The 11972-nt window shown below is 43.6% G+C and overlaps 1 pseudogene; it reads left to right on the top strand.

Moving 5' to 3' along the window:
• The first annotated feature begins 389 nt into the window (after nucleotides 1–389).
• Nucleotides 390–2447, top strand: LOC8023951 (annotated as a pseudogene).
• Nucleotides 2448–11972: the final 9525 nt, after the last annotated feature.

An 11972-nucleotide genomic window follows, 5' to 3' on the forward strand; every position in this document is an offset into this window, starting at 1 on the left:
TGTAATTTGATGTTCTAGTGAATTCGAGAACCGTCTTGCTGATTCGAGGTTAGAATGTTCTACGCACCGAACCTTCTACGCCGAACGATCCAGAAACCCACGAGGGTACATAAGGGATTCCGCCAGGCGAGCGGAGTCAGTTTCGCCCCAGCGTTCGACTCTGCTGTTACGCCGACTTCGACGCCCGCGACGCTCTCTTATTATCTTTTGTACCCTTTTATTTTTGGCACAAGTTCGCCACATTAAACGTTTATTTATTCCTCTTTATTTTTTGTTTATTGGTCACCACCCGTGACAATACGAACACGCGTCCCATAATTTCGACAGGCAAAACGGTTACGAAAAAACCCACTCGTATTATTATTATTATTATTTTTTATTATTTTTACATGTTCGAGGACCAGGTTCCAATATTGCCCCCTGGCGTTTTTACTCGACCTCCTGGAAAAGTGGGCGCTCCGTGCAGGACAGGCTTCAATGGCCGGAATGGCACTTGCTGTAGAGAAGGAAAAGACGGTAATAGGACTTGCCGGCGTTTACAAAAACAAGACGAACGCTGTTCGGACTCAGCAGTCAAGGGTGGTTGGTGTCTACGAGCTTCGCTGTCCCCGCTTTAAAGGTGAAGGATGCGTTTCATGTCTCGTGACACTACATGTATGCCTTCTGGACGCCACCGAAAGACAGGTGCCTGAGATAACACTGTGAAACGTGCATGATAGAACCATTTACTTTCGCAAAAGTGTTCGGCGGCTAAAGCTCAATTTAATGCTCCGTTAAGAAAACAAACCCACTGATCATCTTTTTGCGAGACGGAGGACATGCAGTGATCCTCTAAGGTGTGAGATAGCGTCACTCTAATCACCTCATCATCGTCCAATTATGCTCCCTCATCTCATTTTATCTTGCCATTTTTTCTCTGCTAAGATCTCTTCTACCTTTCAATCATCTCCTCAGTCTCGGTCGGCGCTACAAAGGGCGTCATTTTCATAACGTTTTCCCTCTGACGTAAATCGGGAACACCGTTGCCTTGCTCAGCCTCCCAGCGATAAAAAGAAGCTTTTTTTATTATTACTTTTATTGAATACTGGTATATTATGTTGAGGGTCTCAACAGTACTCGCAATACTGTCGTACAATGATCATCAAGTCGTGCCACATATGTGCAATGGTTTCGCCACGACGACGATAGAGCTTTCTGAAAGTCGCTTCATAACCATATGTGCATATAGAAGTACACACCAAATAGGAATTCAAAGAACGCTCGGATGGAGGTTTTGCGGCGAACGCGCCGTGCAACCGAGATTTCGGTTACACTTCAACGAATTCCCGGTTGAAATCATTCCTCAGTCCTTCGATGGAGCGTGTGAAATCCCCTTCATTAGATTGGCTCGTAAAACTACCAAATTTGACTTTCTGAATCCTCCCGGAGGTCCTGCAGGGGTAGTCAGTGTTTTGCTAAGGATTTCTTCTTAACGGAGCATTAATTCGCGCTTTGAGGATCACAATGGCTTTCCTTTTAAGGAAGTGTGCACACTGTGATACAAACTTTTATCCTCGTAGTGATAAAATCGGTATCATAAAGAAACCGGAATGATATAAGAGATACGAAGTGTCTGGCGTCAGTTGAGATAATTGAGATTATAACGTAGTTTGGTTTCTTAGATTGCCGTTATGCGGAGCAGTTCAATGAGAGTTATACTCCGTTCCACTTTCAGTGCGAGCGCAACGGACACTACAATTCTTTGGAGCCGATAAATCGCCACCAAAATTGCGTCGTCTTCACGCTCCTTGTTTATGTGGGTTCGCTATTACAGGCTGGTCCAATCGCGCACAGAAAACGGTGCAGCATCGTGGCACATTGACTGTGTGTGATAGTTTGAGTTGGTTTTAGTGAACGCACAAAGAGCATGAGCACCATGAAGACGTACTTTTGGCGCTGATTGATTGGCTTCATTGAATCAAAGTGTCATCGGCGGCCCGACTGGGGGAGTATAAGTGAAATTTAGGGGTTTTACATGCCAAACCAACGACGGGCTTCTGGCACGCCCCAGCGGAGGTCTGAGAAATAAGTCGGATCACTTGGAGACCTTCTGACACGCAACCGAAAGCTCGGTTCCACGGGGCCTTCTCCGCAATAATGAAACGGAGTACAGTGGATGATGAATTAAATCTTTAGCATATATTCACACCGAAAATAGAAAATATATGTGCGAAAGACTAGAGTATACATGACTTTTTGGCAATTTGTCTTGTAGAAACTCCCTTTGATGTCCTTATCGATTTCCGTTCGATTTCCACAAGAGGTGTTTCATTCGTAAGCTCGCTAATATCAACATTCACTGGCTTTCAGGTCTGCAATGTTTGGGAGATGGGGTCCCCACATGTCACGCAGTTGCTCAATCTAGTGTGTATCCTACATACACTGACGACCATGAGCGCATTCTGTAACGCTCAGATGGTTAGCTCGAATTGCGACTTGGACAGAACAATAAAGCTTCTGTGTAATAACCCAACTTTGTGTCCCTTGTGTCCCTTGTTCGGTATTCCTTGAGAAGTCGAACAGTTTTAGCCATAAACTCAAAATTATTTTCAGACACTCCACCGAGCGCTTTGATACTTACACCAAACATAACACGGATAGCCCACGTATGTATTATATCATCTAAAATGTTTAAAAAAGCAACAGCGAATTTAAAACAAACGCTTATTTATTTACCACGATTGATGACATTTCTGTTATTGCCCCTGCCTGCTTGGGAGGTCCTTGATCTAGAAAATCGGTTAAACCATTAATTTCCAAGCAATGCTTTGTGTTGACGACCCCCTTTTCCCCCCAAGAGACTGCTTTATGACGCGCTGTTTGGGGGGGGGGGGGGGGGTGGTTGCGATGGGGGTCGTTTGACTATGATCACTGAGAGCTCAAGAAGCACGAGGAGTGGCTCATTACATTCATGCATCTCACTTCGCGATTGCGATTCATCCTTCGCCGCTCTTATCGGCAAATGCCGAAATTTTCAGGAACTGAGGGACATCTTAGTAAAAGTATTTAACGACTCTTTCATGACACGACAAGTTCCCGTAGAGTCAAAGGCTGTTGTAGAAAGACCGCTGTATAAAAATGTTCATAAAATGAACGATAGGAATTACAGATTAATTTATATATTATCGGTTGTGTCGCAAATTATCGAGATATTTATGTCGAACACAATTGCCTCCTCTCAATATGGTTTGTGTCAAAATAGAGTGCTGAACTCATAGTGAAAGCTTTATCAGCTTTTCAAATGAAGTCTTCAAAAAATAATTTTTTTTAGCACGGCTTTCAAACTTAGCAAAAGCATTTTAAACTATCAATCGTTATCTACTCATAACAAATTATGTATTATGGGTATCAGAAGTTAATTTAGTATTTTTGAAGAAGTATTTTAGGGACGGTGATCAATTAGTTAATATTGATAACTTTAAAAATCGTAGTTCCCCAAAGATCAGCATTCGGACCGCTCTTGTTCAGTATTTACGTCAATCAAATTGGATCCCTACTGATTGCGTCACAGATGTATCAATATGCTGATGATTACGCTTTGGTATTGAGTCACGATGAAGAAACAAGCGCGCTTTCAATTTTGCATGAAGATGTTGAAATGCTAACTACTTGGTTCTCAGCTAATTATGTTTTTGTTTAGTTTAATAAAACTAAGTTAATGTGTTCTTATAGTTTGTATAAATGCCTGAACTTTGACGACTCCCCTATTATTGTACTTACAAAACTGTAAAAGCTGGAATTGCGTACAACTTGATTGTACTAACTAAATATACGGAGGTGCATCTCGATGAAAACGTCAATTGGAAACATCATGTTCAATTTCTCGTCAAAAGAGAGCGAGCTGTTTCTGGGTACTTGTCAATGATTCGTAGTATACTAAGTGTTTCTCCTAAAAGTGTATAACGCGCTGGGCGATTCCATCCTTCGATATAGCGTATCGTTATATGGTATGTGCTTAAAGGGACCATGAAATGATTTTTTCAACTACTTCCTCCTTAGCTTTACGGTGATTCCAAAAATATTGTTAGTTGGGGTAGCCTAAAAAATCGCCAAAGAACCCCTGCCCATTTTCGCGTTCGAATTGTTGATTTTACGTCTTCCTGGCGATGTCTGACTATCTTGAGCGGCGTCAGCGAAATTACCGAGGCTCGTTACACCGCAACACTTCGCGTGAATAATGTGACATGTGGCGATTCATTCCGCGTGGACGCCGCATTATGTACGCTAATGCCCGATTCGCATGATGAGATTTCGCTCGCAATTTTCAGTCGCGACGCCGCTCGGGCTGCAAAAGCGTGAACCGTAGCTGAGATGGTCGACGTCCATACTGAAAATCGCAAGCAGAATCGGACCAAGTGAATTAGGCATAACAAGTCGGTGATGGTCACTGGTAACTATAATCAGCATCTCCCTGTATCTACTGTTTACATCGAGCCTGCTTACCAACCTTCAAATTTAAGTATTTTGAGGCCTGCACTTACTTCTTATCGCAAGTACCGGGCCAACATTTGGTTTACGGGCTGGCGTTGTCTAAGGGAGCAGACGACAAGCAGAAACGTTTGAAAGAGCAGACGACAGTTTGAAGGATCAGGCGGCCGCTTGAACTTGAAGACGCACTGAACGTAGTCCGCAGGTGGTCCGCACAACTTGACGGTTTTCTGGCGTTCATGTTGGAGCAAAACAAATAAATCTGATGACCACAAGTATTCGTGAATTCAACCCAAAGTGCTTCCCGCCCAAGCAATCGTTGTCCGACGGCGTCTGCTTTTCCCTTTTCTCGGCACATATCCAGATTCTCGGACGAACCGAGCACGTGAAAACTGACCTTCAATCCTTTCTCGACACTTTTGTTACGGTCCCTGTCGCGGCGTTTTGACGAGAAGGCAGGTTTTTGTCTGGTTCCTTTCAAAACAACGCAGGAATACACGTTTGGCATGGGGACTTCTGCCCACAGCCCCAGACCGGAAGTGCGACCGACGCGCCAGCACCGGGCCGTGACGTCACAGAGTTGAGTTCGTGTCAACGTTATTAGATTAGCTCAGTTACGAAACTGCTCATAGACGCCGCAAGCACGAACAGTACCCCCCCTCACTCACCACGACTCACCCGGCGTCGCTCGACGCGCCGCCATACGGCTGCTTTGGTAACTGAATCAGGATACGTACGTTTCAACGTTACTAGAAACGTAAAAACCAACGGAAAAAAAACTCTTTTTGTAGTAACCTTTATTGGAGTTTAGTACAAAATGAGGGGCGCGGGATGCTTTCTAAAATCTTTAGTTTGCAAGGTTTTGCGGCACAATTAATATTGTTTTCATACAACCATGCCTCAGCGGTGATTTAAGTAGCGCGTTCCGACCTAGGCTTATCTTAACTTCGGTGGTATTTCGCGGCGCGTCCGCTGGGGAGACGGGGGTGGCACCCTTTCCAATGTATCTGTTTCGGCTCCGAAATGGCCGATTGAAGCCAAAATAGGCCGCCATTTGGCGCTTCAGCTGGGCTCTTTGGAACGCAAAGTTATGAAACGAAAATATAGATGGCGCTTCGAACGACGGCTGGCGGATTGAAGTGAGTGAGGGAGGGTACCCCCCTCCGCGGGAGTTCCACAACTGAGGTAATCTAATAACGTTGGTTCGTGTATACACCAACCAGCGACTCTGACGTCACACCGCTGTGGTGGCACTGCTGTTGGCACGGCGCATGCGCAGACGCAGTGCCAACACCTGGTGTGCAAATGAGAACTTATTTTTCATCTAGCGTGTTGGTCTATGCGATCTGAACTGTTGGATTAGCACTATTAATCGCTCGACATTGCCATCCATAATAATCCCGGAGAATGTTGCGATTTATGCAGTTGTTTGGCTAACATAATTGGCAGAATTTTGCTGAAAACTTCCCTGGAAGGATGCACGTGGCCTTATTCTCACGAAATATTGGAAATAAATTACAATCTAACTACGCATTGAAAATCTACAAACTGCATGTTTACACAAATGTTGCGAAGAAATAAAGAGTTCGCTGTTGAATTCTGACTTCCCGTGTGCTTGTGGGCAATGAATTACAGTAATTCAACGCCTCTTAGTAACTGCTAATACCACAGTTTGATTACACTGTTTTCTTCTAGACATTATTCTTTGGTACCTAACACCCTATATCGAGCAAGATAGAATTGAAGACGCGCTGACGGAGAGCCGACTCAAACTTTTCAAGAATCAACTGAGAGTTGTTTCTCATTCGAGCTACATCACAGTAAACAAGGCGTATGACAGCAACTTGTTCTTCCTAATGATGTGGTTTGGCACCTGCGACTGGGGTGCAGAAAAAGGAAAATATTTCACTCGAAGGAACATACACAGCCTGAAAGTCAACTAACTGCTTTACAACTCAAGCATCGTATACATACCCAGACAGCCACTCGCAACCACCTTCTACGCAGATATCTCTTTTGTTGAAAGCATTTTCAAATCGAAAGAACATACACATTCACAACATACAATGCGCTCAAAATCACAATACAATCATTCACGCAGTGAATGAGCACTTTAGTAAGCACTGTAGTAAGCATAAGCACTTCTGTAAGCTTATAACGCAGTGATAAGCTTACAGGGGCTTATAGGGGCGACCGAAAGCCATGTTGCGCCATGCTCGTTCCGCGCGTGTAATAGCAGCAAAAGTTACAATAATATCTGCATTCCTAGACAGTAATCGGCTGAAAATAGCACAATTCTTAGTCTTCTGTTGTTTAATTCGTTCTTGCTTCACTTAAATTCAGTGCTTGATAATAGGTGACAATTGTAGCGGGCAAAAGCTGGCGGCACGCTTTTCCGTGTTGATCGAGTGACCGATGAGTCGCTCTACTCGCTTCACTTTAGAATCCCCTAAATTATACTTATGTGAAAAAAAAAAAGAATTGGGGTACATGTAAAAGAAACAAAAACAACTAGCATAACCGAGGTTTCTTTTTTCTTTTTTTTTTTGTGCTGCATTCGGAGAACATATACACCCATATCAAATTATCTTAAATCTTTCAGTTTTCTGCTGACAACAAAAGGTTGGCACTTTCCAAATATGGGGACACTTGATATAAACAGTGTATTAAGCTCAAAACATTAGGGCATTACAACCAATACTATACTGTATATATATATATATATATATATATATATATATATATATATATATATGTATAAAGTGGCTATAATGAGGACAAAGTATTCAGGTGGCAATTGTTTGTATTCTTTTATTTTCCAAACCTGATTATACAGTTTTATATTGAAAATATTTTCCTCTGAAAATAAATAAAACTTTTAAAACAACCTTGTAGGTACCTTTGGAACATTGTGAAAATGGAAATCTGAAAAGGATTCTTTTTCCAGCACTGGACTATCAAACTATAATAATTATAGTAATAATACTTTCTGAAGCCACAAACAGCCCTTTGAATATGAAACAAACCAGAAAACTTACATGAAAACAGAAAACATGTCACCAAAAACAATGTTATATATGCATTACAAACATAATAAATCTTCAAAATATGCAACATCACAGTCATTTCACCATTCTAAAAAAAAAAAATACCTGAAAATATGTATAACACAAAAAGGGATATGATTAAAACCAAGCAAGATACTGGGCCATAGAACCAAAGTTTCAACAAAAAAAAAGTATGAGGAGGTTACCAAAAATAACCAGAATGAATTTCAGGAGGCCGGGCATTCATAGTACCAGCATCCACCTCTTGCAGCGCTATGCGGCACCCTTACCAAGCCAGTTTGCCGACCGGTGTCGTCTGCTAAGGATCTAGCGGCATGTTGTGAATTTTTCCCCGAGCGCTTCAAAATAATTTCTCGTTTTTTGCAATGTCTGACTTGAAGGACCTTCCACATTCATAAAATGATTTTCTTTCAAGACTTTGGGGCGAGGTCCTGAAAATACGGGAGGTGGAGAAACGGTGTCATGCCATTTTTGATAAAACAAAATTGTTGCACTGACAGGGCAGTGTCTGCTGGGGTATTGTTGTGATAGAACAATCATTCCCCCTTTCCCTCATATCAGGGCCTTTCTGCCTTACTGTGTTTTGCAAGTGCCACGAAATTCCCAGGTAAAACACCTTAATAACAGATTCATCAAGAGGAACAAACTCGGAGAGAAGAATGCCCAAATGTTTTTGTGTTTTCCTCAGTTGAGGGTCGCCCAAATCGAGGTTGGTCATCGATCAATAATGCATCAGTCTTAAAGCAAAAAAACAACTAATAGACTTGCGATTTCTTATTAGCATCTTCTTTGTAAGCTCTCTGAAGCATTACAAGAGTTTCCGGTACAGTTTTACCTAAAGCAATATTTCACAGCCGCATGTTGTTCCTAAATATCAGACATTGCAAACAAAAAAGATTTTGAAGTGCTTGGAAAAAATATTTATAGCAGACAATGCAAGTCGACAAACTCGCTCGGAAGGGGTACTGCAAAGCGCTGCTAGCGGCGGAGACTGGTACTACAAACAACCCGCCTTTCAGAAATTCATTGCGGTTACTTTTGCATCCACCCAGGTACGAATCACTGCACCAAAAGGTTTCGACGCATGCCATGTTTAAAAAAAAAAAAAAAGATTGCAACCAGTCAAATAGGTTCAGTAGACCTTATGAAAAATTGTCTGGTGGTTCGACAACACTGAGAGCCTCGCCATTTTAATGTTAGCAAGCGTCGTCGGTACCAAAGCACGGTGGAGGCATCAGAGAGAGCCGTATGGGCAGTGTACTATAGCGCAGCAGCTGTTTTCCGCCTTCTGACCATGAAATGTGGACAAACAGTTTATACAACCTACCGCAACTGTCTGATGAAGCTCTAAGAGGCCTGTGCACGCTGGCAAAAACCTCGTCGAAGCAGCGGAGCAAGTCCTTTGCTGTGGAAGCTTACACACTGCGGGTTGTCGCCAGCGTGTGCACAGGCCTCCGAAAGTTTTGTCAGACAGTTGCGGTAGGTTGTTTAAACTGTTCGTCCACCTTCCATGGTCAGAAGGCGGAAAACACAGCTGCCGCGCCATCGCACACTGCCCTCCATCGTGCTTCAGTACCGACAACGCTTGCTAATATTAAAATAGCTACGCTCTCAGTGTTGTCAAACTACAGAGCAATTTCGCAGAAGGTCAATTGAGATGAGGCAATTTTCTCTGCAACATCAAGCAACATCAACCACAGTGTGTGCCCAAACAAGGGCAGACTTCGATAATTGGTGCTGCAGCTATCATACTCCGTTCACCTCTAAGCTGAGGCTGTGGTGGAAGCTGCGTCCTCATTAGATTAGTCATACCCCTCTCTTTTGCCACATCATCACGCTCCCGGCCATACCCACACGCAAAGAGTTGGGTCAGGTGATAAGAGCAGTGGTGTGATTGGTCATAGCCATTTTGGAGCAGCTTTTGGAGCAGCAAAAAGTTCATTTTGAAGAAGCAAAAAGAGCTTTTGGAGCATAACCGCACACTTCATTTCTATTTATATCACTGCAAATGTGAGGAGAGACGGCAAGTATTAGGAGAACAAGCACTAGCTGTTTAGTTGCTTGTGGAAGCACCAGACACGGTAACAACAAGACGACAGATGAAGAACAGCGCAAACTGCCGTGAATGAATATTATAGTCACAAAATCCCACTGAAGAACTGTTAAAATACAATCATTTTGAGCCCCTAGATCTATGTGTCCTTCACGTTCTAAGGGGGTTGTAACAAAACTGCGATTCTTAATTCAGACAAACAACAAAGCATAAGAAATAAACCTACAAGAGTCGATGCATACCTTCTTGCGCCCCGTATCGCTCTGGAGGGGTACCTTTCCCCTTAGTACGCCGGTGCGCTGCGGCGAAGCAAGACACGCAACATTGCGACGCCTAGTTTGCGATTGTTGCTTCACTGCATTACACCTAATGCGGTGAGAAGCGCACTCAACAAAGCTAGTTGGGTTTAGAAAGAGTTAAATACGTAAAGACAGGGGACGGGACAACACATGAAAGATGTGTTGTACCGTCCCCTCTCTTTACGTATATAACTCTTTCTAAACCTACATCATTACCAACACGCTCACTAAAAAGCTAACTCAACAGAACGGACCACGAACACGAGACTTGTTGCAAAACTTCTGAGTACTGTCAGTACTTGGTGCGAAATCAAATCGAATAATACGTTATTTGAGTCGATCATCGAAAGTCCTGAAAACCCGCACGAGCCAATGGTCTTTCTGTGGTTTCATTGGTTTTAGAGACCCAAGAAGTTTCGCGTCGTGCGTATTTTTCTAAACTGAATACTGCATTCACGTTTTATGTAGCTCTAGAACTGTCACGGTGTGCGTGTCTGGGAGTGAGTGAAGGTGCAGCAGCTTATTCGGGACCAAGTGACCAGCGCTCGCAGCGTCGCCTGTGGAATGACCAATCGAAGAGTTTGCAGACTGTGAAGAAAAGAGTGTTCACATCGAAGAGCTCACAATTGAAGAGGGGCCATTGATGTTTTAAGAGCCCCTGATCGTAGTACTCGCATTTCAAAGGCGCCGCGTTCTTGTACAGGGTGAAACAAGGAGACGCCAGGCTCTTTAAATCGACCGAAAAATTCGGTTTCTTAACCTATCGCGCTACGTCTTTGTGCAGCGTTGCCCACAGATCGTGATTTTTTTTTTTTTTTTTTTGAAATTTGCAAATGGCGAGCTTACCTGAGGAAAAAGTAAAGAAAGAAAAAGGCTTAGCTCCTATGGAAACGCAGCGACGCTACCAGTCTGCAAACACCACGGTGCCGTTTCGCACGGGAAGCAAGAGATGGCGCAAGCGGTCGCGACGCCAACTGCCGCCAACGAACGAGCAGACGACGCCGAGAGCCGGCGTATTTAGCAGACAAGCAACTGCAGTTCCTTGCTGTTACCGCGCCTGCCTTTTTTGTTTCTGCGACTGTCGCCGCCTGCGGAACGCGCACCGCTTTTGAGTCGAAAAGATCGTCTGCGAAAAAGGCCTGCTCTCGGCGCCGTACGCTCGTTCGTTGGCGGCGTTTGTTGCGCCATCTCTTGTCTCCCGTGCGAAACGGCGCCGTGTTGTTTGCAGACCGGTGGCGCCGCTGCGTTTTCATAGGAGCTAAGCCTTTTTCTTTGTTTACTTTTTCCTCAGGTACGTTCGCTCTTCGCAAATTTAACAAAAAAAAATGCACCATCTGTGGGCAACGCTGCACAAAGTCGTAGCGCGATAGGTTAGGAAACCGAATTTTCCGGTCGATTTAAAGAACCTGGCGTCTCCTTGTTTCAGCCTATAGATTGTTTTTCACCAACTAGGTCCTGTAGGGATGTGGCCAGGGCTGGGGCGTTCGTCGCCGGAAACTTAAAGGATCCATTGTCAACACAAAGGTTCGGGCGAGTTGGTTGCTCATGATTAGGGCTCCGTGTTTTCGGAGTTCATTTTTCGTGAAATTCGGAGGGTGTTTTTCGGAGTTTATTTTTTAGCGAAAATTCGGTATTTATCGGAGTTTATTTTTCGTAAACCCCCATTTCTTCGAAATTCGGAGATTAATTTCGCAGTGTTTCTTATTAAAAATAATAAATAATAACCGGATGTGAATGTATTAAAGATAAAAAAATTAAACGCGCTCGTATCAATTAAGATTTCTTCAGTTGAATTTGGCGCTGGTGTCATTGGCAATACTAATTTGTCCCACGACAAAAGTCACACGCAAGTGTGGCTTCAATAAACGTCGATACCTTAAAATCAATAAACTGCCGGAGGTAGCCGCAAGGAAGCTCGTAGTCGTCCCATCAATCTATCCCGCCGCCGCGCGAGGTGGAGTGGTTAAGGATGTAATAGAGAAGTTTCAACTGCCCCTTTTCCCTATTTTATACAATCTCTATGGTCCATAGTTTTCACTGTTACCCCAGAAACATACCCTCTCCTTTCTTTAAATCCCAAATCCC

The sequence above is a fragment of the Ixodes scapularis genome, unplaced genomic scaffold (assembly GCF_016920785.2).
Source record: "Ixodes scapularis isolate PalLabHiFi unplaced genomic scaffold, ASM1692078v2 PGA_scaffold8__174_contigs__length_109621045, whole genome shotgun sequence".
NCBI classification, from domain to species: Eukaryota; Metazoa; Arthropoda; class Arachnida; order Ixodida; family Ixodidae; genus Ixodes; species Ixodes scapularis.